This window comes from Arvicanthis niloticus, chromosome 22, assembly GCF_011762505.2.
Source record: "Arvicanthis niloticus isolate mArvNil1 chromosome 22, mArvNil1.pat.X, whole genome shotgun sequence".
Taxonomy (NCBI): Eukaryota; Metazoa; Chordata; class Mammalia; order Rodentia; family Muridae; genus Arvicanthis; species Arvicanthis niloticus.
Window position 1 is genome coordinate 38883539 of NC_133429.1, and position 25005 is coordinate 38908543.

The 25005-nt window shown below is 39.3% G+C and overlaps 1 protein-coding gene across 2 annotated transcripts in view; it reads right to left on the bottom strand.

Annotated features, from left to right (window-relative positions):
* Window positions 1-25005, bottom strand: part of Frs2 (fibroblast growth factor receptor substrate 2) — a 76479-nt gene that overhangs the window by 25753 nt on the left and 25721 nt on the right. For both annotated transcript variants that reach the window (XM_076920294.1, XM_076920295.1), the window contains exon 2: window positions 6750-6843. The gene's annotated coding sequence lies outside the window, so the exon portion shown is untranslated. The remainder of the gene's footprint in view (window positions 1-6749; window positions 6844-25005) is intronic.

Below are 25005 nucleotides of genomic sequence, written 5' to 3' on the forward strand. Positions count from 1 at the left end.
AAAGTTCCCTAAAACAACCATACTCTTTTATTAAAATTTAAAATTCTCAAGTTTCAAAAATAAAGTTCATTTTTAGTTAAATTTAACACCCAAAGAATCTGAATCAGAAAGTGCTAACTTTTCAATATCATAGTCTATCTCTGACTCTCAGACACAAAGCCCACAGAAAGCACTTTCCTAGCAAGTGAGAGACCCTGGAGTGGATTTCCAACACCACTGAGCTGCTAAACTTCAAGTTCCACAAGAATTTAACCAATGGACTATCATAGTTTACTACCTATATAGACAACTTCTTAATGTTTCCAGATGTTCAAATAAAATCAAGTAATAAGCATATCTGAAGACCTAAGATCTAGACTGACATAGATAACATGAACTACTCAGAACCAATCTTGATCTCTGCCCTTATCTGGGTCTGAAGTAAACTGAGACTTTCAGAATAAAAGGAAGGGTTTTACAATGCATTATACATGATTTCCATACTATAAAATAGGCATAAAAAACTGTGACACTCTGAAATATATTCAATCAAATGGTTCATTACATAACCCACAAAGGCATTTAAAATATCCTACCCAACAAAACCAGACACCTAGCCTTTAAAGAAAGTAAACCAGAATATTCTAAACTGAAAGTATGTAGTATTTGTGATAAATTGAAAACATTAAAGAAATGTTTTTCTATATAATAGAGGTAAACTAAATCCTATTAATTCAATAAATGCTGCTTCAGTGGAACTCAAAATAAGTATACTTAAATAAAAAATAAAAGCATTTGGGACTGAAGAGATGGCTCAGCATGTAAGAGCACTGGCTGCTCTTCCAGAGGACCCAGGCTTGATTTCTAATACCTATATGGTGACCCACAACTGTCTGTAATTCCAGTTCTAGAAGATCCAATGCCTACTTCTGGCCTCCATGAACACCAAATATACACTCAGCACACATACATTCATGAAGGCAAAACATTCATACACATAAAATTTTTTAAAAAATTAAAAACTACTAAAGACTAAATTGTTCACTCATCTCGTTCATCCTTTTTTTTTTTTAGCTGTATCCATGTGTTTTTTAAACGTCCATGTAATGGAGTTCTTTCTGGTTAAAACACTTCTTTAGGAGGCTGGCAAGATAGTTCAACAGGGCCAGGCAGTGGTGGCACATGCCTTTAATCCCAGCACTTGGGAGGCAGAGGCAGGTGGATTTCGAGTGTGAGGCCAGCCTCTCTACAGAGTGAGTTCCAGGATAGCCAGGGTTACACAACAGAAAAACCCTGTCTCAAAAAACCAAAAAAAAAAAAAAAAAAAAAAAAAAAAAAAGGATAGTTCAACAGGTCCAGGTGCCTGCCATAAGTCCTGACCACCTGATCTTGGGAAGAAGAGAACCAACTTACTTACTTACACACACACACACACACACAAATATATCAATAACAAGAATAAACTTCTCTAAAACTTAACCTATAACCAAGTTATTTATATCTTTTTCACGCAGTAAAGTATCAACTGACAGGGCAGCCATACAGTAAGGAGAAAGATCCCCAAATCCATTTTTCTAAAATTGGCTTCCATTTATAAAAACAGAAACATTAGGGTTCTATCCATGCAGTATACCAGGTGAGAATAGTGAAATCAGAATGTTGTATAAGACGACTCAGGAACAAAAGACACTCAAAGAGAACCGTGCTGCTTGTTCAATTCTGAGTTGTACATTTAAAGGGCAACACTTGACAATCTATGGAATGTGAGAAGCATTATCAGCTGCAAAAGTTCTGTCTTTTCACCAAAACTTTTATAAATATATCATTAGTGACATTTTAAAAAACAGACGACCAACTACTTTCAGAAGGCTTCCTTCTACTTTGCTTTGCTTTCTCAGACATGTGCACTCCTGCCTTTCCTGCTTCACTGTGAATATGCCCCTCCACAGCTGAGGAGCTACAACTGGCCATGGGGGAGAAGGGAGGAGGCGACCAGGTAGTGCAGCTCCTCTCTGTGGGTGGGATTAAGGCTCTCCCTTGCCCTAGCATTCCTCCTCCCTGTAGGAAGCAGTACTCAGCAGACAAGGGCCCTGCCAGTATACTATCTTAGAATTCTCAGCATCCATAATGGTGCGAATTAAACTTCTCCTTATAAGTTGCCTACTCTGTGGTGTGCTATTATTATAGATATACTAATAGAGATACCTCCCTATTCTTTTCCACCTTGTGTCAGTTTCCTAACCCAGAAACAGAGCCTCTAAGACCCGCACCTCAAAGTAAGAACTGCCCTTCTAATTAGGTACCTCCAGCCTTTTCAAGCATGGCTGGTTCCAGTACCTACATCAGCAGCTCACAGCCACTTTGAACTGCAGCTCTAGAGAGCTTATGCTTCTTTAGTCACTGAACATATGCGCACATGCCCACGCATATACACAAAGTAAATCCATCAATCAATGAGGCTACACAGAGAGAAGGAGGATAGTGGAAGCCATCTTCTGGTCTTCACTCATTGGTCCATAAACACATGCACTCATTTACTTACACACAGACAAAAATCAGTATTTTTTAAAACTTTATGATTTAAACAAAATAACATGCACAACAAACATTAAAAGTCAATTATAAGCCGGCCAGCGGTGGCGCACGCCTTTAATCCCAGCACTTGGGAGGCAGAGGCAGGCGGATTTCTGAGTTCGAGGCCAGCCTGGTCTACAGAGTGAGTTCCAGGACAGCCAGGACTACACAGAGAAACCCTGTCTCAAAAACAAACAAACAAAAAAACAACAAAAAAACCCCAAAAAACAAAACAAAACAAACAAACAAACAAACAAAAAGTCAATTATATGGAGACCCAATATAGGAGAAAACAGATGGCCCTTTAAATGGATCACTGGTGACGAGCAGGGCCAAAGACTGTTCCGGTCTTAACACTCCTGAACTTAAGTCAGATGCTGATGTGTCAGACGTGCAGCTCTTAGAGGCTCTCAAGAAAATCTACACAAACAAATAAAATACAAAATATACTATATGGAGTATTTAAAATGCATAATTATTTTTTTAAGGTTGCCACTGTACCTTTACTACATTTAACTACACAGCAGTGATACTGTGTGTGTGTGTGTGTGTGTGTGTGAGAGAGAGAGAGAGATATGAGAGAGAGAGAGAGAGATGAGAGAGAGATATGAGAGAGAGAGATGAGAGAGAGAGAGAGAGAGAGAGAGAGAGAGAGAGAGAGAGAGAGAGAACAGTGTGCTCTTTTCTATACTAAATATAAAACTATCAAGGTGCTGGCGAGGAGGTTCTGTTATTAGAGTGCATGCCCTGCAAGCAGAGGCCCTGAGATGGGAAAGCTGGGATACTGATGTGCATCTGGAATCCCAGTTCTATGGAGACAGAGCCAGACAGGATCCCCTGGGCTCGCTGGCCAGCCAGTCCAGCCTAGCTAGCAAGTTCCAAGCAAGTAAGAGACCCTGTCTCCAGAGAAAAAAAGTGATAAAAAAAAAAATGACAGCTGAGGTTATCCTCTGGCTTCTACATACATATGAACAGACATGCATCTGCATATACATGTACATCTGCATACATGTACCAACAAGCATGCATACACACAAACACAAAGTAAAAATACTTGAATTTAGGCATAGCTCACTAAGAGGAGTGTGTCTACCACATATGAGGCCTTAGGTTCAGTGCCCAGTATCAATAAATAAATACAAATTAAAAATCACAAAAACAGCTACTTATCACTCTAGATGGGAGCCCTAAAAGTACCAGACCCTATGATCCATCATCATTATGAATCATACATTTTATTAATGTAGAAGATTTAAATTTCACTTTCCAAAAGAAAATGTCAAAGACAAACAGACTAAAAACAGTGAGATTAAATCTTTTACATTTTATATTTTTGACTAAAAGCTAGTGGTGCAAGCCATTAATCTCAGCACTTGAAAGGCAGAGGAAGATGGATCTCTGGGTTTGAGGTCTACATAGTGAGTTCAAAAATAAAAAACCCAAACCAGGAAACAGAAAACTTGCTTTAAGCATTATAGTCTAGGAACAGAACATTCTAGACTTCTACTTAAATACTTTCTCGATGCCTTGAACAGCATCCTGGAAGATCTGAACATCCTGGACTGCTGAGCCCCTCCCTGCTGCACTGTGCTCCCTCAGGCTCAGCGGGCAGCTCCCAAGACCAGGGTTAACTCTGCAGTAGTGTCAACAATGGGAAAGGGTGTTCCAGAGTATGTGTATCCCTAAAGCATGTGATACCGGAAAATTTAACAGGAATTAGTTACTGAGCTGAAAAATCACTTTAAAAGCTTTCCTTCAGAAAATCTAAAGAATATTTTAAAAACTATTTTCTTAAAATCCATTGGAAAGATGACCCATAAGGAATTACAAACAGTTTTTTTAAAATTGGCATTTAGTTGGCAGGCAGTGTTAATCTACAGCGGTCACTACTCCCCACCTCCAATGTTTCTGAGGAAATATGACCACAGTGACTTCAAAGTTGCCCAGCAACTGAATCCAAGTACTTGGTACACAGTTAACAAACAAACAAAGATTATTATAATTTCTATTCACTTGATGATGTCTTCAAAAAGTCTTAAAATTTTTAAAAACAAAACTATTGTTAAAAATCCATTGGAAAGGTGATCCATAAGGAATTTTTAAAAAATATCTATTATGTCTGGAACCCTAATAACACCTCCTTTATGGTGGAACACAGCTATAATTCAAGCAGTAGGCCAAAGTCAAAGCTAGCTAGCTACACAGTGAATCTGATATAGCCTGGGCTACATGAGATCCTGTTTTTAAAAACTCAAAAACAGTAGGGCATGGTGGCATACACCTTAGATCTCCATGCTGGAAGGAGGACAGAGAAGGGTCTCTGTGAACTATTGGCCAGCCTAATATACATGGCAAGTTCAAGGCTAGCCAAAACTACATAGTAAGAAACCCATCTTTTTGGTTGGTTGGTTGGTTGGTTGGTTGGTTGGTTGGTTGGTTGGTTGGTTTTTCGAGACAGGGTTTCTCTGTGTAGCCCTGGCTGTCCTGGGACTCACTCTGTGGACCAGGCTGGCCTCAAACTCAGAAATCCTCCTGCCTCTGCCTCCCAAGTGCTGGGATTAAAGGTATGCACCACCACCGCCCAGCAAGAAACCCATCTTTAAAAAAATAAAACAAAAGACAACCACCAGAACTGGGCGGTGAGATGACTCAAAGGGCTGAGCAGGCCTGGCCACCTAGCTCATCTCTGACCCACATGGGGGACAGAGAAACGACCTCACACGCTGTCCTCCCAGCTCCACGGGTTCTCCTGGCACACAAGCCCCCCCACACACATAGGCACACTACCTAAATAATGTCTAAAAGAAACAGAATAAATATTACTTATATCTCAGTAAAAGCACTCTGCCTTTCCCATTTAGTTTACTATCATATAAATGATTTATTACCTTTTGAAATTTTTTTCTGAGAAAACCAGATATAATCCCCCCCCAAAAAAAAAACAGGTAGGAAAAACTTAGTTTGAAAATAGATTCTTGAAAATGAAAAATTTCAAAATCAAATTCAGTTATAATTGACTTCTTTTTCAGAGAGATCTCGGTATGTAGTCCTGACTGGTCTTGAACTCACATTGCATCTACCACATGAGTCCTGGGATTAAAGGTGTAGACCATCATGCCCAGATAGTAATTTCTTAATAATAAAAGTAATTTTAGCAAAAATATAAAATCCACTCTTACTATAAAAGTACCGTTTGAAGGGGCTGGGGTGATGGCTCAGTGGTTAAGAGCACTTGCTGCTCATTCCCAACACACAGTAGGTCACAACCGTTTGCAACTTCAGTTGTAGGGGATCTGACACCTTCTCTGGCTTCTAAGGAAACCAGATATGCATGTGATATACAGACATGAGGGCAAAACATTCATGCACATAAAATTTAAAAAGTAAATCTTAAAAAAAAAAAACCACTTTTTTATCAACTGAAATCAAATCATTGTTGTCAGGCACATAATATGAGACACACTTTCATATTCTAAGACACCAGAAACTCAAGTGACATTTGTTTCTCTATTCTGAAGAATAATTTTTTAAGATATAAAAATATTATAAAGTTAACTTATTTCAACAGAAGTATTTATACTCATAAAATATTGTATCTTATGATATTATCTTATATAATCATTAGGATCATCTGATTGTAGAACATTTTATCACCCCAATAAGAAACCTTCAATTAAATACTGAAGGGCAAGTTTTTAATTCAACAAAGTAGTATGTAAAATAAATCTAATTTTAAAGAAGCTTTTTTTTTTTTTTTGGTTGTCTTTTGTTTGAGACAGAGTCTCTCTGGATCCCAGGATGGCCTTGAACTCATTACATAACCCAAGGTGGCCTGAGATACACAATCCTTCTGCCTTGACCATACACAGATAAGCAGTCTGTCCATACAACACTAGGATCAAACTATATCTTTATAATATCAAGAACAAAGACTGGGATGAAAAATACATATCCAAAAATAATAAGAAAAGCTGTACTAGGCAGAGGTAACTCTTTTTCAATACGTTTTTCTAAAGCTGTAATTCAATTTACTATATGCACAGTTCTTTTAAGAAAACACAGCAGACACACTTTGTAAAACCAATCTGAACTACACAGAAAACCAAAATGTAAGTGACTCTTTTAATGGTCACATTCTTATTAAATGTTTTCAGCATAGATAACTGTTGAGGTAAGAGAGAGACTTGGTCACTTACTTATCTGGATGGACGCTATACCACATCTTATTCCATGACACATGGTCTAGTTCCTCACCATTACGTCTGGGCATCTACTTCTTGGTAGCCGTTTCTGAAATAAAGGTACAGTAATTGAGAATATGATCTATATTATAAAACAATAAAAATGTAAAGAACAATAACTTCATTATTATGACCATAAGCAAACTCCTAATAGAAAACATGACCAGGGCTAAGGGTCATGGAGGATTTAAAAAGAAAAGGCTGGGTCCTGTCCCCAGGGCCAGGACACTTCAGTCCTCAACACCTTTGTCCTACTGGGCCTCACAGTCCTGATTGTAACTGACAAACTGGATTTTGAACACCATGAAGCAATTGCCCATTTATTATTCACTTACCCAAAAAAGGCATTTCTGTTCATTTTATATATTTATTTTAGACACCTAAAACAATGCCTATCGTGCCAATGAGTGTTCCACACATGTTTATTCAAAGAATGAATAAACTGGTTCTTAGTTAACTCCAACTGATGAAATGCTTAAGTACTTTAAATCTCAAACACCATTTCTTCCACAGAAACAACACGAATGCCAACTACGCCATCATCATTTTTTCTCCAATAAACAAAAGCCATAAAAGCCAAGGAAGACACACTCCTGACCACAGAAACAGAACAAAGCCTAGGCCACCTTGGCTCTTGATCAACTCCACCTTTGGTAAAGACTCCGAGAAGGAGAAGAGTTGAGTATGTGGTTTCTGTCGGGTACCAGGATGTCGTGGTGGGGGGGGGGGGCAGGTGTTTTTATATTAAATATTCATACTCTTTGAGGTACTGTAGAGAGCATTGGGAATACAGATCTTCTGTAGGGAATGAAATGTTGCTACTCTGATAGATCTCAAGAATAAACCCAACAATTCTGGCAGTCCCCTACTGCTCAGGCTAGAACTGATGATAATCCACAAAATGCTATTTGTTGTTGGGCACAGTGGAAATCCTCTTACTAAATACCAAATCTTTACAAAGGGTCCTTCCTACCTGACTGCTTACCACTCACCCATCTCTGTTCCTATTCTTGAGCCGCAATGGTCTCTGTGCTCTCCATAAACACATTATGCTGTGTTCCTACTTCAAAGCTTTCTAACTCATTTTCTCTGTGCAAACACCAAACCACCACCACCACCACCACCCCCGCAGCCAGGCTTATTTCTCCTCTTCCTTTATAAGTTTTTATAAGTCATCTCATCAAAGATAGCTGCCTGTCTGGGAAATTACCCCCCCCCCCCCCCCCAGTAAATACTTCTTTGTTATCTGGTAGAGAATATTTAAGAAAGATTAGTTACTTATTTTAGATTAGCTGATCTCCAAACATACCATTATCAGTCTTCAGAGTTTGTGTCTAAACATCTACAGGTCCATACTGTCACTTTAAAAAGAGACTTAGGGCTGGAGAGATGCTTAGCAGTTAAGACTACTGCTGTTCTTTCAGAAGAGCCTGGCTTGATTCCCAGCATACAGACTCACAACTATGAATAATTACAGTCTAAGGATCCAACACCTTCTTCTGGTATCATGGAGCAGCAGGCATACATGCAGTGCATACATACACATGCATAGTGTATACATACTCATGCATGCAGTGCATAAACATGTGTGCAGTACATACATACTCATGCATGCAGTGCACACACACATGCATGCAGTGCACACACACATGCATGCAGTGCACACACACATGCATGCAGTGCACACATACACATGCACTCAAGGCATTATACACATAAAATAAAAAATAGTAAAAATATTTTTAAGATTCTTATGTTCCCAACTTCAAACAATTAATGAAGTTGTATGTACCACACTGCTTTTCTTAATGTTCTATTTTTAAATCATCTGCATCATAGCTCCACAAAAGAGCAGTTAGGAGATTTAATCAAATGAGTACCATCAGGACAACTCCCAATAGAAATGACACTATCTTTCTCCTGTTTGTTTGTTTTTTAAGTATTTCTATTGTGGTTATAAAGTTTCAAGTTTTCTCAGAAGTTCAACTATTTCAAATTTATTGGTTATCTTTAGGCATCATGGGCACTAGAAAGAATCAAAAGAGCCCATGAACTCGTAGCATGACTAAATTAGATATAACACAGTAGGGATGTTTGAACTTAATTTTTTCTTCTTTAAATAAACAAATACCCTCTGAGCTGAGGCCTACTTTGCCTTTTATGTATCACATGCCTGGCAAACTGTAGGGTTTTAACAGAGATTAGCCAGGGGACAGAGGACCCACCAAGTATGACTCAGTGATCACCCTCAAGACCAAAGCAAACATACCCAATCTTTAGAGCTGTCCCAAACCTCTGCCAACATACCTTTCATCTGAACAATCTATTTTCACTTAAAGTTCACAAAGCTATTCTCATATAATCCGAGATGTAAAAACAAACCCAGAATACCAGAAACATAATCAGCAGGGGCTTCAAGAATCTGGCATGAAAAGCTGACTTGGGGGAAGGAGAGGCGGGGAGAACCCTTTGAAGACTTTAAACAGAATAGCCTAAGTCATCTAGAAATCAGCTAGTAAATTCAACTATCTGAAAGATGGGAGACAGGACCAGGCACTTGTCTTCCTGACACCTGCGTGTACTCCCCCAGACCCACATGAAGAAAACAATCCTGGCTCCTCAGAACTGCCTTCCCATGGCCCCATGTGCCTACATGAGTGTACACAGAGTTACACACACAATAAATAAATGTAAAAAAAATTTTTGAAAGACTTTTAATAACTTAGCTTTGTTAAGGGACAGAGTACTCACATACATAAAACATAAACAAAATGTTAAAAAAACAAACCTTTTGTTTTATATAGATATCCTGCCCACATTCTAGGCACTACACAAAATGTTATTTCTAAATAGAAAACATTACATTTTCCACTGTGACTTACTTAGAATATCAAAGTAGAAACTTCACTAATTTTCTTCTAGATCTTCATCACCTAAATAGGCATCAATCTGTTGACATTTATTGTTTATCATAAAATTAAATGCAATGCCTAAAACTTTCACTATACAGAAAACCTGGCCTCAACAAGGTTTGCCTTTTATACTATCCAGGGAGCTGAGTTACCTGAATTCAGTTTTCACATGTGTCCTACAGATCGTCATTAGTTTTTCATTGCATTTTAAAATTAATTAATTATATGAGACAGGGTCTCACTATGAAACTTATGAGAGATCCACCTGCCTCTGTCCTCCAGGTTCTGGGATTAAGGGAGTGTAGTGTGCACCATGCCTGGAGGGTGGGTTGTTTTTTAAGACCTAACTAAAGATCATCATCTTGAAGACTGAAATCCTTACAGCATGGAGCTAGGTCTAGTGAGCATTTCCAGTGGGACATCACAAAAGAAAAAAAGATCACATAGCCCAGGAAACAAGAAGCAGCCAGTCCTGCTCTTTCAGTACAGCTCTGGAGAGAACCACCCAGGGTCCCACATTCTAAAGACAGAAATTTCGAGAACTTAATTATCTTGCATTGAGCCCTACCCCTTTAAGTTCCACCACCTCCCCACATTACCACATTGAGCACCAATCTCCCAACCTATGGTTCACTGGGTACACACAAACCAAGAGCACAAGCTATACCGAAATACCTTTGTCCTTACATGCCCTAAAGTTAATCACAGAAATTCCACAGATTTCCCTACCACATACCTCCTTCATTATGTATCAGTAATCTACTCACTAGTGTCTGTTTAAATGACACACTGGCAGACACAAGGAGCTGGAGAGTTGGCTCAGCAGTTAAGAGCAATGGCTGCTCTTGCAGAGGATAGGGCTCCTGTCCAAGCACCCACATGGTGGCTCACAGATATCCATAGCTCCAGTTCCAGAGGATCTGACACCAGACACCCATGTGGCATACCTACAATTGTGCAGTAAATCATTTGTATACATTAAAAAAAAAAAACAAAAAAAACTTCTGGGTAGTGATGGTGCATGCCTTTAATCCTAGCACTTGGGAGGCAGAGGCAGGCAGATTTCTGAGTTCGAGGCTAACCTGGTCTACAGAATGAGTTCCAGGACATCCAGGGCTACACAGAGAAACCCTGTCTCGAAAAACCAAAAAACCTGCTACACAAGGAAAAATGATAGGAAAAGTAAAAACAACAAACTCCATAAAAATGGTCACCATTAGAAATACCAGAAGAGATTTTGAAAGTGACAAAAAAAGAAAACAAAACAAAATCAAATAAAACCTAACACAAACCTACAAGATGACCTCAGGCTTTACACCTGAAGGAGCTGAAGCAACTTTAAAGTAAGGAAGTACTAAATTCCACATGATGTGGTTATTTTTTTTCCCAGAATTACCCAGGCTAACAGACATTTAGAACACACACAAACACACACATGAACAAACACACACACACACAAGCACACACTGACTCATGATACTAAAGAACTTTCAATTCAATCATTAGGGACTAGATGAACAAGTCAGGGGTTAAGAGCATGTGTAGCTCTTGCAGAGGGCCCAGGCTTGTTCTTCACACCCACATCAGATGGCTCACAACTACCTGGAACTACAGTTCCAGGAATCTGACACCTCTTCTGGCCTCCGGGGGTACCCAGCCACATACTTGATGTAGTCAAAAACATAAAAATGAATAAATCTTTTTTAAAATTAAGTATTTTTAAAACAAACTGAATAATTCATGAATCCTGAATATAATAACATATATGTGAAGGAAATTAGAAATGGTCTGTGTATACTTTAGAAAATAAAGAGTTCCAAACAGTTCTTATAAGTCATTGCATTTACAAATAGCTAACATAATACATATAATATAATAAGAAATGGCATCAGCAATGCAAAGCCTTGTTTTCAACTTAGTTGTTTAATAAAAAGACTAAAGATTATTTCAAGATTGTTGGCTTAATATAGAAGGCATAAGCTTTTATACTCCCTCCCCCCTCCTTACAGCTTGAACTGAACTCAAAAAAAAAATTTTATAAAGAACTAAAGTTCTCAAATTAAAATGCACCGCCTAAAAAAATGAGCAGGTGATGGCAACAGGCTGACAGCACAATGTGCTTAGTGTGAATGTGCTCAGTGTGAATGTGCTCAGTGTGAATGCCCCCAGTGTGAATATGTTCAGTGTGAATATGCTCAGTGTGAATGCCCCCACCAGTGTGAATGTGCTCAGTGTGAATGCCCCCAATGTGAATGTGCTCAGTGCGAATGGCCCAGTGTAAATACCCTCAGTGTGAATGCCCCCAGTGTGAATATGCTCAGTGTGAATGCCCCAGTGTAAATGTGCTCAGTGTGAATGCCCCAGTGTGAATGTTCTCAGTGTGAATGTTAATTCAATCTCATGGACAATTTCCTTACATCAGCATTTCTCTAACACCCAGCCCACATCTGAGGCTCCACAAGTGCTATGTAGAAAAGGACACTCAAATTATTCAGTTTTACAAAAATGATGCTATTTCAGCACAAGGGCACACATGATTATAGAGTGCTGTTTGGGTACCACAGAAAAATCAGCAGACAGACTTATACTAAAGCAATTCAATGAGTGTGAGGTCTCTGAAGAAACATGCAGTCTTTACTGACACTGCAAAAATCCTAAGACTTATTGTTTACTTTAGGGAAAAAAAATGGCTTAACCTTAAATAAATAAATAAATCAAATGACTTCCTAAATCAGGAAAGAATTTTATTGTCTTTCAATCTAACAATAGAAATAACAAAAAAGTACTTTAAATGCTACTTGTAGAACGGAGTGCTGTGTGCCCGTTCTTTCCTGAGTATTTGTATGTATGTGTGGTGTTAGGATTTCCCTTCCTTAGCATTGGTCTATCTTCCCTCTCTGTCATGCATGCCCCTTTCCTGCTCAATAACTCAATTGCAAGCCCAGATTTCCAAAAAGAAAGCATCAGATTTTAGACTGAGCCAAACCATTTAAAATTGTCCCACAATGAGAAAAACAAAGCAGAAATTAGGCTGAGGAATCTCAATGGCAAAGCATTTGCCTACCATGCACCTGGGTTTGATACATACACCACAAAATAAGATAAAATGGAGACTATTCAAACACTGATAAAATGTAAAGTGAATGGCACTTGCCTACCATGCACCTGGGTTTGATACACACACCACAAAATAGGATAAAGTGGAGTCTATTCAAACACTGATAAAATGTAAAGTGAATGAAAGTCAGCTGTGTAGTGCACACCTGCAGTTAGAGCACTGTAACAGTGAAGAAGAAACAGGAAATTCATGGCCAGCCTAGGTTACACAGAGTTCTGTGACAGCTTGGACTGCAAAGGTGAAGCTTCATCATGAGCCAAAGCCACCAAGTTTCAACTTTAAAATTCATAAGCACACATGCATACATAATATGTTAATAAACTTAGTGGATTCAGCCTACAGGCTTACAGAATTTATTTGAAGCACAAGAGTTTATTAAGTTTTTTTAAAAGTTTTTTTTATGTGTATGAGTGTTTCGCCTGTCTTCAAGTATGGATGTACACCACAGAAGAAGGTATCAGAGTCCCTGGAGCTGGAGTTATGAGCCACCATGTGGGTACTGGGAATCAATGTTGAATCCTCTGCAAGAGGACTTAAAACCAGAGCCACCTTTCTGTCCCCAATTTGATTGTTTTTGATATGTATATACATGCGTGCCTGTGTGTGGGTATATACGAATGAGTACAGGTGCCCCTGGATGCCAGAAGTGTCACATTCCCCCAGGAATGTTACAGGAAGTTATGGGTAGACTGATGTTGGGTGCTAGACTGACGGTCCTCTGGAAGTATACGAGCTCACAAGGGCTGAGCTATCTCTTTAGCCCTCAAGAGATCTTAGTATCAATTTTTAAGCATATTGGTTAGGTGTTCATCAAGAAAATAAGACAGAGAGCTGAAAACATGGGCTCTGGAGTCAGGGCTTTGAATGTAGTTGCAACACTGCCAATGACTAAGTGTATGATCTTGAGCAAGTCACTTTCTCTTACCTCCTCTCCTCTAAAATTATTAGTTAATGTTGCTGTTGTGTATTAATGACATAAAAATAGTGCTCATAAAATGCTGAGCCTGGCACCTGGCACACAGCGAGAGAGGGAGCAACAAGCACCCAAAGCACCAGGCACCATGGACCACTATCACTCTTTTTGTCTGCTCTGTAATTCCTTGTATAATTTTAAAAGAGCACACACTTCCCACTTTGAGAATTTTACCCATCTGATGAACTCAGAAAGCTAACTATCTCCCCACATTTTATCACACATATATCCAATGCAGACTTGGAGGCCAAGTGAACACAAGAAGCAGAGAGAAACAACTTGTTCTCATACTAACATCAGTGAAGCTATAGCAAGGTCAAGTCTGGGGCAGAGGTGGCAGCATTTCGTTGTCCAGAGCCAGCAGTATCACAGAACAGGCTGTGGCGTCTGCCTGTCTCTGTAGTTGCCAGTGGCATGCATGCTCAGAGGGACCCTTGTGCAGTATGATTCTGGGAACTGTTCCTAGCTGCTTACCCTGAACCTGATTCGCTAACCCCTGCAACAATATGAACCCTGAGTTCTCCCCTTTAACTAGAAGATACACTTAAATTGGTTTCTCCTATTCCAGAAATTAAGCACACAGTAATGAAGATACCATCTATTCTCACCTTCCCTAGCCCGGAGCAGCAAGAAGAAAATGTTTGTTGGTGCATGCAAGTGAGTATGTGTGTGTGCGTATACACTATTTTCAATTTCTTCAAATAAAAACAATAATAAATAAACAAATAACCACAGAAGAATACTGTCCAGTTTCAACCTATGTTTTATCCTGGGAATTCTTAAACTTCGTTTTAATAAAATATGAGCAACTGTCTTCCTAATTTCTTAAAAATGACCCATTTCTAAGGAATATTATCAAGAACACACCCAACATAACCAACCAACCAACCAAAAACAATTAACAAAAATTATTCCAGGGCAGGTGAGAAGGCTCAGTGGGTAAGGGCTTTTGCTGCTAACCCTGACAACCTAGATTCAATCCCATGACACTCGCATGGTGGAAGGTGAGAATGAAGCTGTCTTGTGATCCCCTCCCCAAGTTAAGTAAGTTCGCAAATAAACAAATGGGGGGGGGGGGTCAAAGAAACCAGTCCCTATAGGCCTATAGGGAGTGACACTATTAAGAGGGTGGCTTTGTTGGAGGGGGCGTGACTAAGGGGTGGGCTCTGAGGTCCCAGAAGCTCAAACAGTTCTCCTCCTGCTGCCTGTGGATCCAGATGCAGAGCTCTCAGCTCCTCCAGCACCATGTCTGTCTGCACACTGCTACATTTCCCACAATGATGATAATGGACTAAACCTCTGAAGTGTAACCCAGCCCCAATGAAATGTTTTCCTTTATAAGAGTTGGCAATAGAAACCCCAAGACACAGACAAACAAATAAAGTAAAGCAAATTTTAAAGAAAAACCAATTATTCCAGCATGCCTAGCACTGACCTGTGAATTCCCATCAGGCTGTTTTCCACCTAAGTATCTATAACCAACCAAGAGTCACTCTTGCTTAAGACCCAGGAATGGCAAAATTGTCACACACACACACACACACACACACACACACAGAGAGAGAGAGAGAGAGAGAGAGAGAGAGAGAGAGAGAGAGACAGAGAGAGAATGCTTTAACCACTTGTTTTTAACAAATGACTCAGTAAAACATCTATATAGCAAACAGTTCACCCTTCTGTAAGCCTTGCACAGTAAGTCAGTGCCCCCACAGATACAGCTGATACACTCTTCTTCCAGGCCTCTTCTGGTCTTCACGGCAGGTCTCTGCTGTATTTTAGAATGTTTTCCCCAGTGTCTAAAAGCTCAAATCCGTTTATTACTTAATTGCATTACATGGATCAAAGTGCAGACAGAAGACTAATCTCAATAAAAATCAAACAAAGCTTTTTCAATTAGTCTTTTTAAATTAAAATAAAGATCAGATTTAGAAACCTCTATTGATAACATATCTACATTGAAAGCATATGTAATATACTGAAATTATAGTAAGAATCCTGGATTCTGACAGAGATTTGGTGTCCCAAATCTTAGAGCTCACAATAGCCATATACTCGGGCTACGGGAGGACTGAGCAACTGAGGCCTTGAGATGCAGGCCGCATGTGAGGAACCTATCTGCAGATCCCAAGTAAGTCAGAATGAAATCAACTGAATGCCACATTATGTAAAGTAAAAAAAAAATCATCTTTTGCTAAAAATAGTAGTTTTTACTAAGGGGACCACAAGGGAAACAGTTAAAATATCTTTTTTTAAATGAGATATGATAGGGCTGGAGAGATGGCTCAGGGGTTAAGAGAACTGACTGCTCTTCCAGAGGTCCTGAGTTCAATTCCCAGCAACCACATGGTGGCTCACAACCATCTGTAATGGGATTCAATGCCCTCTTCTGGTGTGTCTGAAGACAGCCATAGTGTACTCACATATATAAAATAAATAAATAAATCTTTTAAATGATACACATCTAGGTTAGCCTTACAAACTAGCTCTCTCTGTTTTATGAGAGGGACCTAAACCTAGTTCTGACTACTCTAGTGTGAAGAGTCATTACGCAATGAAGGAGCAATCAAAACACTGCAAGTAAAAATGGAGCTGACAGCTCCCATCGAAATAAGGTACAGAAACAAAAAGTGCATGGAACGCAAGAACATAGTGTGTGCACAAGAAAACAAAAGCCAGTTCAGAGAAAGAATGACAAGCCAGAGACACATGCTGCTACTTCCCCTCTTCCAAGGCTAACAAACAAGGTACAGTTGACAACTCTGTAGTCCACAGGGCCGGAGAGACTTTGAGATGGTTGAAACCAAGCCATGAGTATTGTTCAAACTAAGTAGAAGCACACTGTCCCTGATGTAGTGCGACAGCACCATGACTGTGGCGAACGCCCACAAGGAGGGGATGAGTATAAAGAGACAGAAATACTTAGGCACTGCTTCACTAACTCCCGGTGAAGAGAGTTAATTCCTGGCTACTAACTATGCCTGTCTTATAAACCAACAGTACCTCAGAGTTACAGAAGCTTAAACATGTCTAAGTCATAAAGTGATCGGTAACATAGTGCATATTTCTTCTCCCAAGTTAAGCTACTATCTATGTCATATCTGCTACTGCCAATGAACATCATTCCAGAACATGAAAAGCTTAAAGGAGCTAAATACTTTAAATACTAGTAAGATTTGGCAGTTCGCTTCTATTTTTATTCAGATTCTAATACTGCCACAGCAGACAATGTTTCCATAAAGCTAAAAACAGAGTAACTAGAAAACACTGTGGAGAGCATCCGTAAGCACTTTAGAAGTATTCATTTCACATCACAACACTTCTTAGTAGGCAGGGTTTTTAGAGGTGAATAAACTGAAGCACAAATCGGTTTTACAGAGAAAACAACACAAGCTGTTTGTGCTATATCCCTGATCCCAACATAGTCCTGATTGCCAGTACCGAACAAAAGCACTCGATACAAGTTTTGGACACCTTTCGATAATCATTAGTGATTACAGACAGAATGACAAAATGCTTCCAGAATATGGGATATTTAATTAATAGTTATATATTTTCATTCATTTAGCAAATATTTAATGTCATTATAAGCTAAAAATTATATCAGAATATAGCAGTGTTACCCAAATCTTTAGAACACAGTCTAAATAATTATATAATATAGACATCCGATATACATAGATAGATTGTAACATCAAACAAATAAAGGGGAAATGCTCTTAGGAATCTAGACACAGAAGACAGAATTACCTTAGCCTAAGGTATTCAGAAATGTCTGAAAGGGAAAACTTAACCATATCTTTATTTTTCTAACGTGTTTCTATGTGTTTGCATGTGTGGGTGTGCATGTATGTGGATGTGTGGAGGCCTGAGGATGACATTGGAAGTCCTCCTCAACTGTTCTCCATCTTAATTCGTTGGAGCAGGACCTCTCAAGCCTGGAGCTCACTGCTACAGCTAGTCTGGTAGGCTGCTTTCAGTGGATCCTGTCACAGACCACCATCACACCTATCCCTCATCTACATGGAAGCTAGGGACCTAAACTCCGGTCCTTATCCTCAGTGGGAAGCACTTTAACCACTGGGCCTCAGCAGAATCTTAAACAAACAAACAAGCAAGCACAACATCAAAAAAGACTTTTATGGAAGGTTCTGGCAAAGTCTCTTCCAAAATCACTCCCCATAGAAAGGTCAGGTCCAGCCGGGCAGAGGTGGTGCACGCCTTTAATCCCAGCACTTGGGAGGCAGAGGCAGGCGGATTTCTGAGTTCGAGGCCAGCCTGGTCTACAGAGTGAGTTCCAGGACAGCCAGGGCTACACAGAGAAACCCTGTCTCGAAAAACCAAAAAAAAGAAGAAAAAAAAAGAAAGGTCAGATCCTCACTATGAAACTACTGTGGTGGAAAGACAGACTGCTAGCACAGGTACACCATCTTAGATGTCCAGGGGACTTAGAAGGGAGCAGCTGAGGTGGGTCGGGGATATCAAAGCCCTGCACACGAGATGGGAAGCAGTGGCTAAGGAGTCTACTTGCCCATCTTAATTTCATAGCTAATGTGTCTGAGTCTCTGTTTGGCATACCTATAAATTCTCTCCTACAGAGAGACCCAGCACGATAGCACACACTTAATCCTAGTGCTTGGAAGGCAAAGGCGGAAGGATCTCCGTGAGTTTGAGTCCAGCCTAGTCTACACAGCCAGTTCCAAGCCAGCCAAGGGTTACAGTGAGTCAAAAATACGTAAATTCCTACAGGACCAAAAGAAAGGGGTGGTCGGGCTTTGTCCAGCACGACTGACCTTAACATTCTTCCTGAAACCTCACATTATAAAACTAAGAGGAGGGCTGTGAGATGAAAGGTACAGACATTTGATGCAGGCCTGACAACCTGAGCTACATCTCAGGATCCTACAAAGTGGCAGGAGAAAACCTGTCTGCTTGTCCCTCCCCGCATCCCTCTCCCTCCTCCCCACACATACACACAGACACTAAATTAAAGTGGGATAATTACCTGAGTAATTATGGGTAACTCGGGTCAAAGAAATATTTGACATTTTGTGTCGTTAAGGCTTCATTTAAATGTGAGTGTCAAATGATACAACTGAAGGGCCTCCTCATGGAAAAATATACAAATACTAAATATGAGAAAGAAAACAGGAAACAATCTTATCTGCAACTTTTAAAAGTCACATTTTTGTGGGTACAAATTCACCAACTAAATATAATCTAATTAGCATACTTCTACAGTCTAAACCAAGAACCTGATTCCAAAAAAAGAAAACACTTCAAAGCACAAGATTAAAACCACAAACTATATCAGAATTTATTAATTTAAATTTTTTCAATTAATAAAACTTTTTTCATATAGAAATAAAGCTGTGTGTCTAGGTTTACTTTTTTTTTTTTTTTTTTTTTTTTTTTTTTTTTTGGTTTTTTCGAGACAGGGTTTCTCTGTGTAACCCTGGCTGTCCTGGAACTCACTCTGTAGACCAGGCTGGCCTCGAACTCAGAAATCCGCCTGTCTCTGCCTCCCAAGTGCTGGGATTAAAGGCGTGCGCCACCACCGCCCGGCTTAGGTTTACTTTTACAGCAGTATTAACAGAGGATGGTGATCCATGACAGACTTCACTTATCAACTGTGCAACACTACAAAAATAATTAAGCAATTATTACACATTTAACGGCATTAGTAATATTTTATATCATTTTTATTGTGACAGGAAACACAGAGAGTAGCAAGCAAAAAAAAAATCTGTCCATCACGAACGCCCATCAAGTGAGAGGAACATGTGGGAGAAAGGTAGGAAAAAGGAATCTCCATCTAAGCATCTTCGAGTTCAGCAGTATACAAGGTATGGGAGCTGTACAGTGAGGGGCTGAGTGTGCGGGTCAGCCATGGAGCACTAGCCTAATATTGGCAAGATTCTATTCCCAGAACCAAAGAAGAAAGAAAAAAGAAGAAAGAGGAGGAGAAGGAAGGATGTCATCATCTTCTGTAGCAGCAGCAGAAGCAGCAACAGCAAAAAATCTGACACAGCGGCTTGAGGCAGGAGTGGTACCTGCCTATAACTCTAGCACTAGAATCTTCAGAATTTTCCCAAGTTCAAGGCCAACATGGTCTATACAGGGAGAACCAGGCTAGTCAGGCCTACTCAGCAAGACCCTGTTTCAAAAGTAATAAACAAGTGCCTGGCAGAGCTGCCAAGTGCACTAACTCACAAGCATTACAACACAGAACAACAACTGAGAGCTAAACTACAAGCACACACTTAGAGGGAGATGAACTTAGTGTAACACAGACGCAGAGACCAGATTCAACCCCAAACTCCCTATAAACGCAGCAATGAAATAAAAGTCACGCCAGCTCTCTCCCTCTTGATTTTGCTCTAGGACTTTTTCACAGTGAAAAATACTGGGGAGAACATGAATGCAATAAATAAATAAATAAATAAATAAATAAATAAATAAATAAATGGGAAATAAAATGCATAAAACTAAAATCATGGGGAGAGGTGGTCCGGAGCAGGTTGAGGGTGAGGGTGATGCCCAGAGGGGGATCGTCCTTCTCAGAGAAGGGGGGGGAGAAACGAAGAGAGGATTGGGGGGTGGGGGGGAGTCTGATATTGGGATGTAAAGTGAATGAATGAATGAATGAATTCATCCATAATTTTAAAAGTGCTTAACTAAACAGTAATATCATGTATTTCAATAAATGTTCACATTATTGTAGTTGATTGACCTAATTCCATTATTTGAAAGAGAACAAGAGCATACAGGTGTAGTAATCGCCTTTCCACAGTGACAGGCTCACAAAAAGGTCAGTCATAGCAACAAACCTGTATGAGGAACAAGGCCCCTGGTCCTCATGCAGTGACAGTCTTTCAGAAGCACTGACTGCCAACACATGGTCTTGATTTATTAGCAATCCCAATCTCTACCAGAAACATCAGCATACTATTAAAAAAAAAAAATGCTAGCCTCAACTATACTACAAGCCCAGGGACAGCCTGGACTACATGAAACCCTGTTCCAAAACAAACCATTTATATAAAAATAACTATGCTGCAACACACCCATGATCTCAAACCGAGAAAACTTTTATGACCGGAACTACATTTTCAATAAGCTGAGATGTGTTACTATCGCAGTGTCCCCCCTAGACAACAAGGCACTCAATGGCTAGAAGAAAAGCTAATGGTGAGATCAGAACAAAAAATCAGTTACAAAGAATTTATACCCACGGCCGGGCGGTGGTGGCGCACACCTTTAATCCCAGCACTTGGGAGGCAGAGGCAGGTGGATTTCTGAGTTCCAGGCCAGCCTGGTCTACAGAGTGAGTTCCAGGACAGCGAGGACTACACAGAGAAACCCTGTCTCGAAAATAAATAAATAAATAAATAATTTATACCCACAACTTTTTCAAAGCTGCTTCTAAAGTATTTGATTATAAGATGACAGCTTCAAAGATAGGGATTAAAAGTATTAAAAGTAAAATCAGATATGAATATGTCCAAATTCAACAGCATAAAAAATTACTCATGAATGTTAGGCCATATAGTTATTAATCAAGTTTATATTCTCAGAAATTAAAACACTATCATTTACACCAAAAATACAATGTTCCTTTCTCTAATAAACTCTTACTCCTGGTCTATACCCATGAATGGAGCCCATGTTTCGTGTGTACCTGGAATTCCTTGTCATAAATGAAAGGCATTCATTAGCCTGATACCTATGAGCCACCGTACCTTTGCCCTCACTGTCTTTTGACACCCCAGAGTCAAAGTCAGAAGATTCCTACATTTTTTTCTTACCTAAAATATGTCTGAGTGACAGCCATGTCCTCTCTCAAATGTCCACAAGACCTTACTACTGAATTAACCCCACTTACCGAGTATACAAAAAGGTCTTACCAAGGGTTATGACTATATTGTTTGCTGTGTGCATGTGTGCAAATATATATTAGTTCATGCACCGTGCACACACATGGTGAGGACAGAGGTTAGTGTGGAGTATCTTCCTCTATCACTTTCAACCTCATTTATTTGTTATATGTGTAGTTACATGTGTGTGCACATGCACATGTATGCACTACAGCACATGTGTGGCAGTCAGGTGACAACTTATGACTAGGTTGCCTCCTTCCTCCATGGGTTCCAGGAGTCAAACTCAAGTCATCCTGCTCCAGAGCCTCCCTTTCACCTGCTCAGCCATACCGCCAGCCCTCCATCTTATGTTTTTGAGACAGGGTTTCTCAATGATGCTGTAACTCACCAATTCAGCAAACAGCCAGCAAGCTCCAAGAATCCACTGGTCTCTGTCTCCCCAGTACTAGGACTCCAGGTACATACGACCACAACAAGTTTCTGTGGGTGCTGGGAGACTGAACTCTGCCCCTCACACGTGCACAGTAAGCCTTAACAAGCTGAGTCATTTCACCACCTGGCAATGTCTTCATCCGTGACTATTTGCGCCTGCTGCAGGAGGGGTAGAGTTTGAAATGAGGCACAAGAATGCCTTCTACCCTCTGAAGTGGTTGTGGCATGACACAAAACCAAAAGATCTGTAGTAGAGGACCAGAGCTAGTCTGATTGCACTTTACCACTCACCTTCATCATCTTCCTCCCATAGCATTCAAATCACTACATGTAGCCCCCAAAGTCACAAGTAGGAAAGTCCCCAAACTTAGCGATCTTTAGTGGTGGAGGTGGTGGTGGAGGCAGCAGTGGCTATGGTGGGGAAGAGAGTGAAGGAAGGCCTCAGCAGCAGCAGGACTGACTCCAAAGTCAAAAGCACTAGGGGAGAGCTCCCACACAGGTCTTCCTGTGACTAGAGTAACAACCCAAGGGAAGGACACACATTGCTCTACAAACTGTAACTTCAAGACACTGATTTAACCAACACTTCTATAGAGCTTATCGTGCCAGCGACTGTGAAGCACTCTGCAATTCATTTAATTGGCTTTATGGCATAGGTACACACTGTATCTGGTAGATGAAAATATTAAGGCTCAAAGAATCTCTTACCAAAGTTACACAGCTAATCAAGTGGTAGAAACAGGAATCAAATACGGGTAGCTTGACCTCTAAATCCATGCTCTTAATCACTCTGCTAAGCAGTCATGTAGTGTGGATACATAACTGTGATTTTCAGGGTATATCATCCTGACTATGTGCTAGACAAATATCTAAAATTTCATTATCAGAAGAATTGTATTTGGTAGTAAAAACAAATCGGCACCCATTGGTTATCCAATACCAAGTGGTCAGCCCTAAACACATATACATACAAGTAACATTATACTAAGGTTACAGTTAATATATTTAAGAATACATAAGAACACACACACAAACACACATACCAATAATTAAAGAAAACAAAGTCGTAACTTTGAAAGGGAACAAGGAAGTCACATGGAAGGACTTGGAGGGAAACAAGTGAAGAGAGAAATTATGTAACTATTTTATAAGCTCACACAAAGTCATAAAAAATAAACAATCAGGTATTTGGAATAGTGTTCACTGTTCATATTCATTAAATCATTGATAATAATATTTGCTGAGGTGCCTTATAGATTGGTAGGGTTTTATAATTTTTTTAACTTTTAAAAAAATTGTATTTATTTATGTATCTTCTTTAAATGTAGGCATGCTCTTCTGCATATACACCTATATGTCTAAAGAGGGCATCAGACCCCGTTACAGATGGTTGTGAGCCACCATGTGGTTGCTGGGAATTGAATTCAGGACCTCTGGAAAAGCAGCCAGTGCTCTTAACCTCTGAGCCACCTCTCCAGCCCTCTTTATCATTTTTTAATTCTGTGAAATCCATACATACACAACAGGCTATTATAAAATTATTAAAATGAGCAATGTAATATATGCAAAATGTAACTGTGTAAAAAGAGGCTATACCAACTTCTGCTCATCATAAATTTTATGCACCAGATCACAACTTTCATTGCTGCCACCAAGTTTTAGTCTAAAAGCTGGTTACAGTACTAACAGTCATTTAACAGCCTTCTGTTTAACATAAATATACTTATATTATTTATAGTATTAATTTAATATTTTCCACTAAACCACATGTATCAATTCTTCCCAAATCTATCAGCATAATTGTATTTGCAGCACTATTTTAAAATCTTGAACAGACTGGAGATACTATAAAAAACTGATTATAATTTTATGGAGGATCTGAAATCAAACCAATTCAATGTTACAGGAACCAATTAAAATAACAAAAGCAAATACCCTCTGGGGTTACAGAAAGAAGAGCCTTCAAGACTTCTGGAACTCTTATTACAAGTAAGACAATAAGTTATATTTTGAAATAATTTCCAGACGTGTTAATACTAAAAGTAACTTCTCCAAGAAGAGAAAATTACGCAAAGTAAGTCTTACCAGCCAATCCAAATAGTGCTCAGATGAAGTAAAAGACATCTGAAGACAACTTTATTGTCTATAATTTCTTAAAGTACTAAGGGAAATTTTATGTTCATATAAAAACATTAAAGAAAATATAAAAATAAGGAAAACTTAAAGAGACACACTTCTCAAACCAGAAGGTGTTCGGAATATGGAGGAGGCTGCAGTCAGTGCAGCAGCAGCAGAGGAATCCTACAGGAAAAGGTAATCAGACAGGATAATCATGAAACGAGGGTTTGTCTACTGTGCTCAACCTGCAGTGAGTTTACAGCGTATTTTTCTGTACAAGCACAATAAAGATTTTCTTTATAATAAATACATAAACAGTTTTTTGTTGGTACCATTTACTACGCCTATTCTCAGCCCTAGGATATTTTTGTACCAATCTCAAATTGGAACTGGGATGCTATCTGTCTTCAAAATGTTGAGTTTCTGGCAGAAGCACAGCTCCATGTCTAACAGAACTTTTATGGTGTACTCCAAGTCTTTTAAAGTGGTGTTCTTATTTAGATGTAACCAAAACCACCTGCACATTTAAAAGTATAAATCAAGACCTATTAGATACACTGTTCACTAGTACAATGGATCAAAACTTGTCTCTAGCATGGAGAATGGTCCTGGTGTTTATTCAGCAATTTATCTTATAGTTAAACAGATTAATGCCTATTATTTATTCATTTTATTTTAAGAAACTAACATTCCAAAGTTAGCTATAAAATAAATGCTATTTTCCAACCACTGGAAAAGCAGAGAAATGTTACACAAAATTCTTATTTCCAAAACATTATGC